This window comes from Rhodnius prolixus, unplaced genomic scaffold, assembly GCF_049639745.1.
Source record: "Rhodnius prolixus isolate KJV_2025 unplaced genomic scaffold, Rpr scaffold_4, whole genome shotgun sequence".
Taxonomy (NCBI): Eukaryota; Metazoa; Arthropoda; class Insecta; order Hemiptera; family Reduviidae; genus Rhodnius; species Rhodnius prolixus.
In genome coordinates this window covers 28,390,702-28,403,243 of record NW_027411614.1, presented here as the reverse complement: position 1 = coordinate 28,403,243, position 12,542 = coordinate 28,390,702, and the positions used below count along the sequence as shown (strand labels likewise).

General features: G+C 29.2%; 1 long non-coding RNA gene across 1 annotated transcript in view; it reads right to left on the bottom strand.

Moving 5' to 3' along the window:
- Positions 1-1,014: 1,014 nt before the first annotated feature.
- The window catches only part of LOC141456053 (uncharacterized), a 33,611-nt gene continuing 22,083 nt past the window's right edge, over positions 1,015-12,542 (bottom strand). Inside the window, exons 2-3 of the long non-coding RNA XR_012459564.1 lie at positions 3,764-3,870; positions 1,015-3,295 (exon numbers count right to left, since the gene is read on the bottom strand). This is a non-coding gene — a long non-coding RNA (uncharacterized lncRNA). The remainder of the gene's footprint in view (positions 3,296-3,763; positions 3,871-12,542) is intronic.

The window sequence follows — 12,542 nt, the reverse complement described above, 5'->3', positions numbered from 1 at the left end:
TGATAAATATTCGTTCCTGGCAGATCTAATTGATGGGCATACCAGCAGAAAATGAAATAAAATGTCACCCAATACAGTTGTGTATTCTTTTTTTTTAGAAAACTAAGATTTAGTTTTCTGGAATAATGAAGGACTAAATCATCACAAAATTAGACTATGATGGACTTTCTTTGAATTTCAATCTTTTCTGCCATAAACTACTTAGAGAGAATTTACTGAAAATATGACACAGCATTATTCAGCATTACTCAATTGCAAACAAACACAGTGACATTGAACTTCTTTTGTATCTACCCTAAAGTACCATATTAACAAATCTCTTCTTCAACATCATAGTTCGTACCACGGCACTCTTCCTTTGTGGGAAAAAATTGGATAACTCACCAAAATTAATAATGGGGTCTAACAAGTTATTCGTTCTAAAGTCAACGAATGATATCATTAAGTATCCCATAGTTAACAAAAAGATGGATTACAACAGACAATATCAGAATAGGACGTTTGTTGAACATTAATAATTAAATTTATTAATAAAATACCAGATTAAAACTGATTTCTCATGGGAATATGGTCTCATTTTTTAGCAAACCCAATTAATAAAGCAATTAACCTCTGAAATTCATTAATGTATTTAAAGCAAATGCCAAAATCATTGTGATTTCTTATTATCAAGGAATCTTTATAAACTTATACAACAAAAATAGGTTAAACTAAATTTTTATATAATAATTATAAAGGCAGGAAATGACCTGAAATGCTTCTTTTTTTCAATAATAAAATATGAAACCCAATTCATCAACAATGTAGCTCGTATTAGTATGAATTACTAATCAACAAAATTCTAATCACGACCTCTAGTATCTTAAGATTTATTTCTTTTATTTTTCTAATTCAGTAAAAACATTAATATCTTTTTTATCGCATTTAACAAACATCAACCTAATTTAGCTATCTGTAAAATTTTAACTAATTATAATCAAAATTTATCTACTTTATAAGGCTAATTTTATTAGGATAGTTTAAAAATTAGGCAATTAAAAAAGTGAAAGAAACATTTTTTTTTTTCACTATTTTATCTAATTAAAAAATGATATATTTTTACAATTTTATTAATGTTCATAGTTTTTATTTTGTTACAATAATATTATAGAGTAGAAAATTGTTAACAATTCTAAATTTATGAATAAAAACATCGCTAATTCTTGACACTACTTTGTTGTGGACAAGAAAAATAATTTAATTTCAATTGTATTGTTCCCACGACATTAAAATTCAGCGCACTAGGTACCCATACGGAGGTCACATTCAGTTGAGGATGCTTAGAAATTCTCTTTCTAGGAGCTTCTTGGAGCGCCAGTCCGGTGATGGCAACCAAAAAGAGAACACTGTCCGAAGGCAGGCAGTGCGTAGAAAAAAATTTCGGGCGTCAATGATCTCAGAGGTTGAGACGCTTTAAATTACAAAAATAATAAAAAATTAAAAACAAAACAAACACCGTATTTAGTTTCAGACATATTTCCCCGCCGTTATTTATTTACATGTTTGACAACAAATTTCATATTTTTTTTATGACTATTAAATATTAACATTTATTTTTTGATTATGTGCGGTGTGTATTTAGTGTGAACCTTCCTTTTGAAATTCATAAAATGAAAATATGGTCTCATCGTTATCTGAATAACGAGTCGATCTCTTATATTAACAAATTATGTAGTTAATTTGTTTGCTCTTTCTCTATTCAACTTAAAAATACATAAATATAAACAAGACAGGTTGAAAGTTATAATTATCTAACACATATACTAGTAACAATAAACTTGAGGAGAGCATTGAGGCACTAGGGTGCTTCTGGGTTTGACAGCACCCAGATTAGTCTTTCTATAGTAACAATGTAAGCCACGTTTTCTAATTATAGATCTTCTAATTAAACTAGGGTTAAACAGTTTTCACCCTGGTTTGTGTAAGTTCATAATTTATACAACTACTTATTCTATTACTTACAATATAAAATGGGTGGATTCTAAATTTATATACATTAAAAAAATGCTAATTCTTGGCACTACTTTGTTGTGGGCAAGTACAGCAATTTAGTTTTCAATTGTCTTCCTTATATTTACTTCCACATTTGAATGATGGATACAAACTTAAAAACTCAGGACGGATTCGGAGAACGTTTCTACAATTAATTCTTATTAGACTGTATTCAAATCAAATGAATCTAAAAGCAGACTTGTTTTATCTATTACTTCAGAGTATTCTAGTTGACGTTTTACTTGTGATTTGTTCTATAAAATTAAAGTGTAGAGTTGATCGAAGTAATGGAGGTAGTTACTATTAATTGGCTATTATTAATTTCTTCTTAACGTTAAACCAGAAAGGAAAGAATTGCCAGTATGCTACAGTTAGACCTGCATTAAAAAGCAAGTTGCCTACTCAGCCAATAGAATCAACTTGCTAAGGTATTCTAGACAACACTTTGGGAATGTGGTTAAGTGCTGAACTAAGCAATGGTGCAATTCATTCTTCGCTCATATTGTATATTATTATAATTATTATATTATAAGAATATTATATTACAAAAAGGAAACTAAAAACTGATGCTTTAACTATTTTCTTAGAAAACCAGCTGGGTCCTCTTAAAACAGCAATGTTTTTATCTTACCCACTTTCCATGATTGTACGCTATAACAAATTCTCTAATTTCACGTAACTAGCAGTTTCGTTCATTTTCCCACAATTTGACGCTTTTCTTTCATTCATTGTTTTCTCTTTAAGCTTTAAGAAAAATTGTTTTTCCCATTAGCTCCTGCAGAACATTATACATATTTTAATATCATCTTGTAAGGAAAATCCCACTCTGTAATTATTTAATACTTAGTTAATTGACACATATCGTACATCTCATCTTGGCCCGTTTCTAAAGCTACTTGTTCAAAGTGGCATGTTATTGTCATATTTATTGGCATAAGATTACTTACAATTTTAATTATGTATAATATTTTTATCATAACACATTTTGTCAAAATTGTGAAATACATATACATATTTTGTTTATTTGAAGAGTGGTCGTATTTTTATGGGCTTTATCGAATTATACTACATCATACTTTGGAACTGATTATCAAATCTTGAAAAATATAAATAATTCTTACAAAAGCTCAATTTCGCAATTGAATTTTTTTTTTTAATTTAAGCGCGTCAACATCTGAAGACATTTGGAGGTTTTTTAATACAATATCAGCATCCGGACAATGTTTTTTCGTAACAGACAAAACCATCCTCACTGATTAGTGATCTGTAAGAAAAAGAAGAAGAAGAAAAAAATTTTAAAAGGCCAACAGCTGGTTTCGGATCCGCATGGTCTGAATTCTGAATGCTAACCATTGAAGTAGCTACTCCCTTCCTGAAATCTTAAATTTCTATAAATTTATTTGAACACTTGTTATTTTCAGTTTGGCAAAGTTATAACAGCTTATAAGAATAGATTAGAAATCTATCCTTCCCAATTTGATTTGAATTCTATAAAGATTAATTTCACTTACCTTTCGTTTAAAAGCAGATAATTTTTTAAAGAAATCTAAATTTTTGGACTTTTTAATCAAGTAAATAAATCTTATTTTTATAAATTTTACTTTTATTTTTATTTTATTAATTTTATACTTGATTTGAAACTTTACTCAAAGTAGTTTTTATTTTATGAATTTTTGAAATAATGAAAATCAAATCATTTTGAATGGGATTGAATTTACAAATTCGTATTTACCCGCCTAGGACCAGAAGCGTTTCAGCCCACTCGATGTTTTACGATGCTGGATAGTGCTGTCCGTAGGATGCGTTTGAGTTTACTGTTGACGATAGTTACGGGCTCACCTAAAAACAAATTACACCAATAATTCTATGAGAGTTTTTCTGTAAATAAAATCCGTCAGATGCTAACTAGAGGTCATGAATATATTTAAAAACATTTACAAAATCTGGAACTAAAAGGTTATGTTTAGATGACAGAGCTTATTCATTTAAGCGTACTCTGTAATATAATTGATGAGTCAAGCAGGTAATTTATGGTGAGCTCAAGAAAGTGTTAGAATGAGTGCCGAAGCAACGAAGAAAGAAAAGTTGCAAGGAGGGATTATTGCAAGAGAAATTGATTTAAAGTCTTAAGTCTGAAATGAATTGATTCTCCTGAATGGAAACGGTAACCATATTCCTTAAGAGAAACTAAAAGTTAGTAAGAAATAAAACATATTATCTGTTGGAGAGGATAGAGCCTTCAAATTCACCAAACTAGGTTGTACTTTATTTGAAAGGCTACTTACAAAGTAGATATAATAAATTATGAATAATAAAAGATTCATAATTATACCTCAAACAATACAGCAAAACTCCTACTTTCATAAATTCGAGCTACCAACAGATAGAGCCTCCGTCTTTCATTCATTTTAAAAATTACTGCAAAGTTTTATGATGAACCATAAATAAATTTAAATTTCTCTGTTATAAATATGTATTAGTATTTATTTATCATTTAATTTTAAAATTACAACTTTACAAAGAAAATTGCAGTAAAATAAAAAAAATAAAAACTGCCTCTAAAAAACATAATAAAAATATAGATATGAATAAAGAAGCAACGCCTGAAAATAGCATGATATCATCACAGTACTTAGTACACATTCTATTTTGAGAACAGTCTAGGCTTATGCAATAATAGAATTACTTGACATGTATACTCATTGATTTGTTTAAGTTTTCTTTGTGGGATATTACTTTTAAAATGCACTAATAAACTTACATTAAAAATTCTTTTAAATTTGTAAAATGCTTTTATGGCAGTCAATAAATAAATAAATTAAGTGAAATCGCTCCATTTCTATTGGTTCTTCTGGCGCCCAGAAACCCTAATTAAAATATAGTATAATTTAACTTTAAAAGTAAATATTTGAACAAGAAGGCGGAAGCATTAGCGAAAAATTAACGCAAATTATGTAAAATAAACATAAATGATTAGTACTATGTGGTCTTAAAGAATGGAAAATAAATGTAATAGTTTTATTTGAACTATATGATTTAAACAGACTGACTGCCCTAAAAAGAATTCGGTAGCTGATTTTACACTTTGTTAAGGCAACACTTTCAAGGTGAAGAAGATATTTTTAAAATGATCCTAAACTAATATCTAAAAGTGGTTTTATTAAACGCCCACAACAAATATAAGACAATTTAACAGACACGAGATAAGAAACTTCACGCTTCAACCACTTTAAACTTCCTTCAATTCACTGCACACTCACACATATATATATATATATATATATATATATATATATATATAGAGGGAGATAGAGAGATTCTTGAAGAAGACTGCCACATATTAAAGAGACAGCCGCCAGTCACTTTTACCCTTAGGGGTCAAATATTATTGGTAACCATCTCCAATCAACTATCTCCAATACTTAATAGGCGACATATACATTCCAATCATCTTAACACATAGTTTTAAGAGTATCTTAAGTATATATATCGCTTAAATGTCCAGCAAGGTTGCTGTAAAAAATAAATAAATAAATAAATACAAAAAAAAACAAATGAAAGACTGCTGAGCTAAGATTCAATCAGAATTGTTGGTTATAGTCGCTGGCTTAGATCAGCGTTGGGAGTTGCTAGTCCTAAGTACAGTCCATGACTTTAGTAATAAGTACCGTTAGTATAAAAAGTTTACGAGATCTTTCTGATAGTCTAAAGCGTGCATCCGATCTCCCATTTCTCACTTTGTCTCACATAACTTTACTTCTCTTTTCTTCTAGTTCATTAAATCCTTTCACAACTCCTATGTTACGCTACTCATTGTCTTAATACATTACTATTTAGTAAGAATTAAGGATGTAAAAAAAAAAAATACTACCTTACACAGTTTGTCAGTGAAAATTATGTATTTAATAGCATGTTAATAATAGATATGTTCAAAAAGAAAGTTCAAATTGTTGTAAACTCTTTAACTAAACAATAACGGTTGTAGTTGACATAATTAATGAGACAGTGAGATGTAGAAAAGGATGCCAAGAGAAAAGCATTGAATAATGTCTCTCACTTTTTCTTTTTCATCTTTTTTGTTCTAAGACCTGAAGTGTAACAGCGTCAAGTGTTTTAACCTCCGTTATTTCATTTATTTTTATTGCGTTTTTAATTTACAAAACAATACTTTTACTGGGAAAAATGATTATTTATTTTTTAATTGTTGTTTTATATTTTATCTCTAATTAACGCAAAGCACGAAAAAATTCTTAATGTAAAAAGATTAATGTTTGATAATTTCTTTTTTATATTTGCTATGATGGTTATCATTCATTATTCAGACTTCCACAGAGATATGTCTTAATTACCAGTTAGTTAGTTGGTCTTAGGTGTACCTGTAACCATTGCCGATAAGACATTGCAACATTTTAAAAAGGAAGCATTCCCCAAAATAGTGCGCCCCCGACTCTGTGCTGTTATCCTCCTGTACTGATACTTCAGACTGCCAAATTACAGCTGCATAGGTGATTCTAAAGGTATAATTAATGTCCTTATTAGCCAATTCATTACTCTCGGGTATATTTCTTAAAGTTTTACCTACCCTTCAGAATGTCCTTTTGTGTACATCATTTCAGCATGTGGCAGTCAGGTCAGTTTCTCATTTGGCCAAACTATGAATATCTTTACATCTGCCACCGATCCCAGAGGGACCCTGAAATGGAAGATGTCTTGAATCCCTTAACCTCAACGGTTTTCTCTAGCTTCTTTAATTCAAACGAGGTAAGGCTGATGGTCCTAAATACTTTAGAGTCAGTGTGATCAATCTACCTGGCTAGGGAATGAAGTCTACAAAGGATTCGTGGAACTTATCCCAACCCAGTACTTATCCTTTGCTGTCGAATTTTTGGAGAAAATGCCATCTTTATCTGGTGATTTGAAGTTCTTGAAAAATTCAAAATCCCATTTCAGTCTTCCCATCTTCGCTTCTAACCTTTCGTCATGATCTGGAGATGCACAAGTTTACTATTAACTTTACAGTTCAAAGTACGAGCTAACGCCAACACTTCTCAAGAAGTTATTTTCTTTCAGACACCCGCCAAAAAAATCCGATGTACCGATTGATGTAGATGTTCTTGCTAAGTCATTAATATACTAAGGTTACTTTTTTTTAATAGTTATCCTGAAGCCATATCTAGCCTCTATTTTTGAGCAGTGCATCTCCATTCAGTGAAAATACGATATGCACTCGGTTGGAGATGATACTTCCGATCAGGTTATTATTAATATTAAATCTAACATTATATAAAATTTAAGCTTGAACGACTTTTTATTTTAGAAATATTTTATTCTCACACAATACCTAGATCATACTATAGAAAATTTACTTCTACAGTGAAGAAGTGTAATACTTCTTGTGAAACGTCAATTTCGAATCTTTGACCCAGTTGAAACGGTATAAGCTCACAACAACATAGAAACATCTAGGCGGCATAATATTTCACAGAAAGTAAATAATAAATTAATAAATTAATAATAATCCAAAAGTAAAAGATTAATAATAACAAGAAAAACTGTCTGACAATGGAAGATAGATTATTGAAACGAAGAAGAACTATAAAGTGAAACATTAAAAGTTAATAGGATGTGAACTTGTTCATGTAAGTACAGATACGTACATTTGTCTCAGGTTATGTATTAGTTTGTGTTCATGTCGTCTAGTAATTATAAACTTAAAACAAAACAAAAACAAAAATCAGTATGGAAAAGTTAATTATCGTTTGCATTCGTTTTTTTAATTCATTATTGGGTTTGGCTGTTATATTTAATTTATATCCATCACAATCATATCAAATTGTCTCTGCTGCACTCATTGTGTCAAGTCAATAAAAGTAATGAACCCCTATCAACTAAATATCAACTTCGCGTTTACTCTAATAATATTTGTCTCGATCGTGGAGCTTTCTGCCAGAACTGTTGTAATAAAAGAATAAAAGAAAAGAGAAGTTGTTTATTACATATTTTATTATCATTACTTTCATTTCTATAATTCAATTTAATTACCTGCACATACATGCAATAGTTTCAATAAAATATAAATATTGTGTTATGTAAATAATGTGTGGAAATATTAATAGGAATAAAGAAGTTATTCATTATTTGGTTTATCAGGTCTGAGAGATTATTATTTAGATCTATCAAAAATTGTAAATTTCTTTGCTCGCTTTCAATAGACAATTGATGGGGCATATGTATTAACTGCCTCATGGTATTAGACGTATCTAGGCGGGATTTTAAGGGATAACTACCGTTCTTAAATGTATTTAATGAAGTTGTCTAATAATATGCTTTAAAAAAAAAGTACTTTTAATTTATATCTAACACATTTACATCACATTGTCGCATCTTCTTTATTTATAGCTTATATTTTCTTCTTATTTCATCTGTAAGACAAATTAAATAGTTTACTGTTCTACATCTGTGTAGAAATTCCTCTGTTTTCTAATTTCTAAATACAAAACTTGGATGCAAGATTTCATTTTCTGTTCATGAGAAATAAAGAAATCATTATTCACTTATTAGGACGGTTTAAAAAATCTGAAGCATAAAGTGATAATTAAGATAAACTTATTATAAATGGTAAGTGGTGAATATCTTTTATTAATGTATTTGTAATAACGTAATTGATAATTCAAGCTAAAGAAATAGAAGAGAAGAGAAATTACCCTAATATAAATAAATTAAAAACATTTAATGAAGAAAAGCCAAGATTATTGATTTCTCAAAAGACAAACAAAGAGAATAAATGATTTGAAATAGTGTGAACTGAAATTTAGCAATCAAAATTAATTCTAGTGATGGGATTAAGAGAAATAAAACTAACTAAAAAAAAAAGACAATAACTACGATTATTAAAAACTAAGAACTGTGACTAGAGATTGATGCAAGAATTGGGAAACAAATCATTAGTTCATTTCATTTGTCTAAAACAAGAAGAGAAAATAAAAAATAATTGCAACTGGATCATGTACTAAAATTGGCGTTAATGAGAGATAAAGAAGATTAGTGGGTGCAGGGTATGTTCATCCTCCGAAGAGGACATACTGTTGTTAAACTGTTAGAAAACAGTTATCTACATCGATTATCTACTATAAAGGAGAAACTCAACAGCAAGTGAGAGCAGATAATTTAAGTTTAAATCATATTGTTAAATTATTTTGTAAACAAATTATGAAAGAGGTATATGTATGATGATTACAAGTTAATAAGAATGGTTGTGTGAACCTTTAAAAAGGCATATATCGTGCACTGACCTTATCTCATTTTTAGACAAGAATGGAGATGCAAACAGAAGTACCACAGTTATTCCCAGTTATAGTAGGATTAGGACAAGGAGATCCGTTTTTCTTTGTTCTTTTTAATATGATTCCAGAAAGATCAGGAATCTGCAAGTTAGATTCTTTTGAAAGCTAGTAAAAAAAATGAAGTCAGCCATGACATCAAGTACAGATTTATGGCGGAAAAAGATGTTTTGCAGCCCTAGTTACCTTGATAGTTCATAACAACAATTTGTGTAGATGTACAAAAACCATACTATAAATGACCTGCGTTGTTCTGTGGTTCGTATACCTAGATTTTGACGTACACAACCAAAATGAGGCCGAATTGTTGGAAGAAGTAAGTATTTAATCCGCAAATGAGGAATTTAGAACCTTATTTGGTGAATCAGATCTTGTACATACCACAAAGGTATAAACTATTAGGCTGGCTAAGTCACTGACGAAAAATTAGAGCCATGGAAAGATGAAGAAGAAGACAAAGAATGTATTTCCTTTCAGACTCTACTAAGCCACTGATTAGGAAATAAAATTAATTTAAATTTAAGCACTTTAGCTTTAAATCTTGATAGCCTCGCATCCGATTTTTTTACTTCTATTTAGTTATATAATGTACTATTCCTGAAAAAAGCGTTATGAATACACGAACCCCAAAAATGGATTCCATAAAGCTTTATTTCAAATGAGGAAGTAAACACATGACAAATGAGAAGAAGAATATAAATCAGTTCCAGTCTAAAGTAAATCACTAGCAAATGGTACATCCTGCCTGCGACTTCATGGCCATCACTGGTTGCGGTTCTTATCTTAAGGAGCATCTAAAACCTTCCTTTTTTTTACTAAACTTTAATTTTTTGTCAATTATAAACAATGTGGAAACAGTTATAAATTATTTATGATTCCTTTAATTTTTAGCAAAACAATATTTCTGAATGAAATAGTTGAATTAATGTAATCATTAAATAAAATTTTTAAGTTGTACTATTGATTGCTTGAGATATCAAAACGAACTTCTCGAAAAACTGGAAAACTTTTTAAATAGTTGTAATTATGCAAAAGTGCATAAAATTGTGGGAAAAAAAGCCATGAGTCATAATAGTATAAATCTGCCATGAGATCCGACAGAAGAAATCCAAAGGTTTCTTAAAGGAATCCTGTAATTATCGCATTAAAAAAAAATAACAAATCCATTGCGCCTGGATCTTTACGAAAAATAATTTATTGATTCATTGAATTTTGAAAATAAATTTTATTGTTGCCTCAGAGAGAATTATCGCCATTTATACCAATAAAATGCCAATTCACATTTTTCTCCCAGATAATCGTATCAGCTTTAGAAGTCACGTTTCTTAAATCTGTGTAAGCGAGCAGAACCCCACTCAGCAATTCGTACCTTACACTCCAATCAAATCTTTAAGAAAATATATTGTAAACTCATTATAGACAACTAGCTCTGAAAACTAGAGAAATTCTTTGTCCAAATCGTATTTAAAAAAAAATAAATATATAATACTGGAAAATGGAATAATGCACATAAAGAAACAAACATGAAGTATCAAAGAAAAGTATAAAAATAGAATTGCTCTAGAAAGAAAAGAAACTTAGATAACCATGAGCACAACTAAATGTAAAAATGCCTTTGTAATAAAAAAAACTAATAATATAGTTTTATTGCCTTTTGTAGGAATCATTGACTCTATTATTGTCAACTGAACTTTAAACTTAACTATAGTAACTAGTTAATAGCTGCTAGATAAACCACTTTATGTTTAACTTTATTAGGTTAGATCTTGGAGTTTTGTAAAATTATATCATAGTTATTATTGTGGTGAATAAAACGCTTGTTTATGCTTGTTAATTTTCTGATATATGTATATATACATATATTACATTTTTAGAATTTTAAATTGTTATACATATATCAGGATTATTAGTAGTTCAAAGTTTAAATTTTAAAAAATCATTGTTTAAAAAATAAAATGTAAAATTGGTGGCCAATTCTCTACTTCCAATTAGTTTTTCAATAAGTTTAATGACTTTTTGTAAATGTCGTTTATCAATTGTTCACATTTTTCAAAACTTGTTGAATTCATTGTTAAACTTAGATTAAATGTAATAAAACAATTTATATTATTTTTGACATATTTATTTCTATTGAATACTAAGAAAAAATTATTAGTTATAATCTAAATTATGTTCACTAGTAAATTAAGAATAACCACCAAGTGTTATGAGCATAATTAACTGAGTGTAGTCACGAACTGCATTATCTATACAGTTAGAAAAATCACTTACATTCAAATAGGCTGTCTTTAAAATATGTTTCACTTTTGACCTGAACAATGTATTTATGTCGACTATAAGAATCCATATTATTCAGATATTTTTTACTATCGTTCTTTATTATTATTAAGAATTAGTTTTTATTTTTTAAATTAACGTACACCACTTTTATAACAATTCAAAAATTTATACAATCTAACTGTCATTATGTTCTCAGAAGATACATTTTAACTCCGTGAAGGTTTTATTTTATTATATAAAATTTTTTGAGATCATATAGGGACGGTTCTCATCTCTGTGATCTTGTAAAGATGTAAGATCAACCACATAAAATTGTAAGAGTAATAATAGAATAAAAAAAGGAAAAATACTAGGACATGTATAGCGCATGGTTAGAGATAGGATAGCTAGTAAGTTGTTTTGAAATAAATCCGAAGGAAATAGGAAAGTCGGTAGACCGACAAGAAGATGGATTGATGAAGTTGAGGAGAATGTTGCAAAGATGGCGATACAGGAGCGAGAGGCGAAGGAAAGAAAATTACTAAGGAAGCCTCCTAGGTCCTACACGGTCTGTAGAGTTAAAAAAAATAAATACATAAAATGAATAAACAAATAATTAAATGAAAATAATAGGATTCAAGACTAAGATTGACAAATCCTGAATATTATTAGTACATCTTCTAAGATATATTTTTAATATTTACTACATACAAGAGTAGAATTGCCAAAGGACCGCAGTGCTGATTATTTTTACAAGTATGAAGTAATTTTACCCCAACAAGCCGGAAAATTTTGTACAGATTTTTAGAAAATGGAAATAAGGAGGAGGCAAAGTAAAATATGGGCAACCGGTGCGCTTAAAATTTCTGTAACATGATCCACTATTTTATTCCTGATTGATCATAGATTATA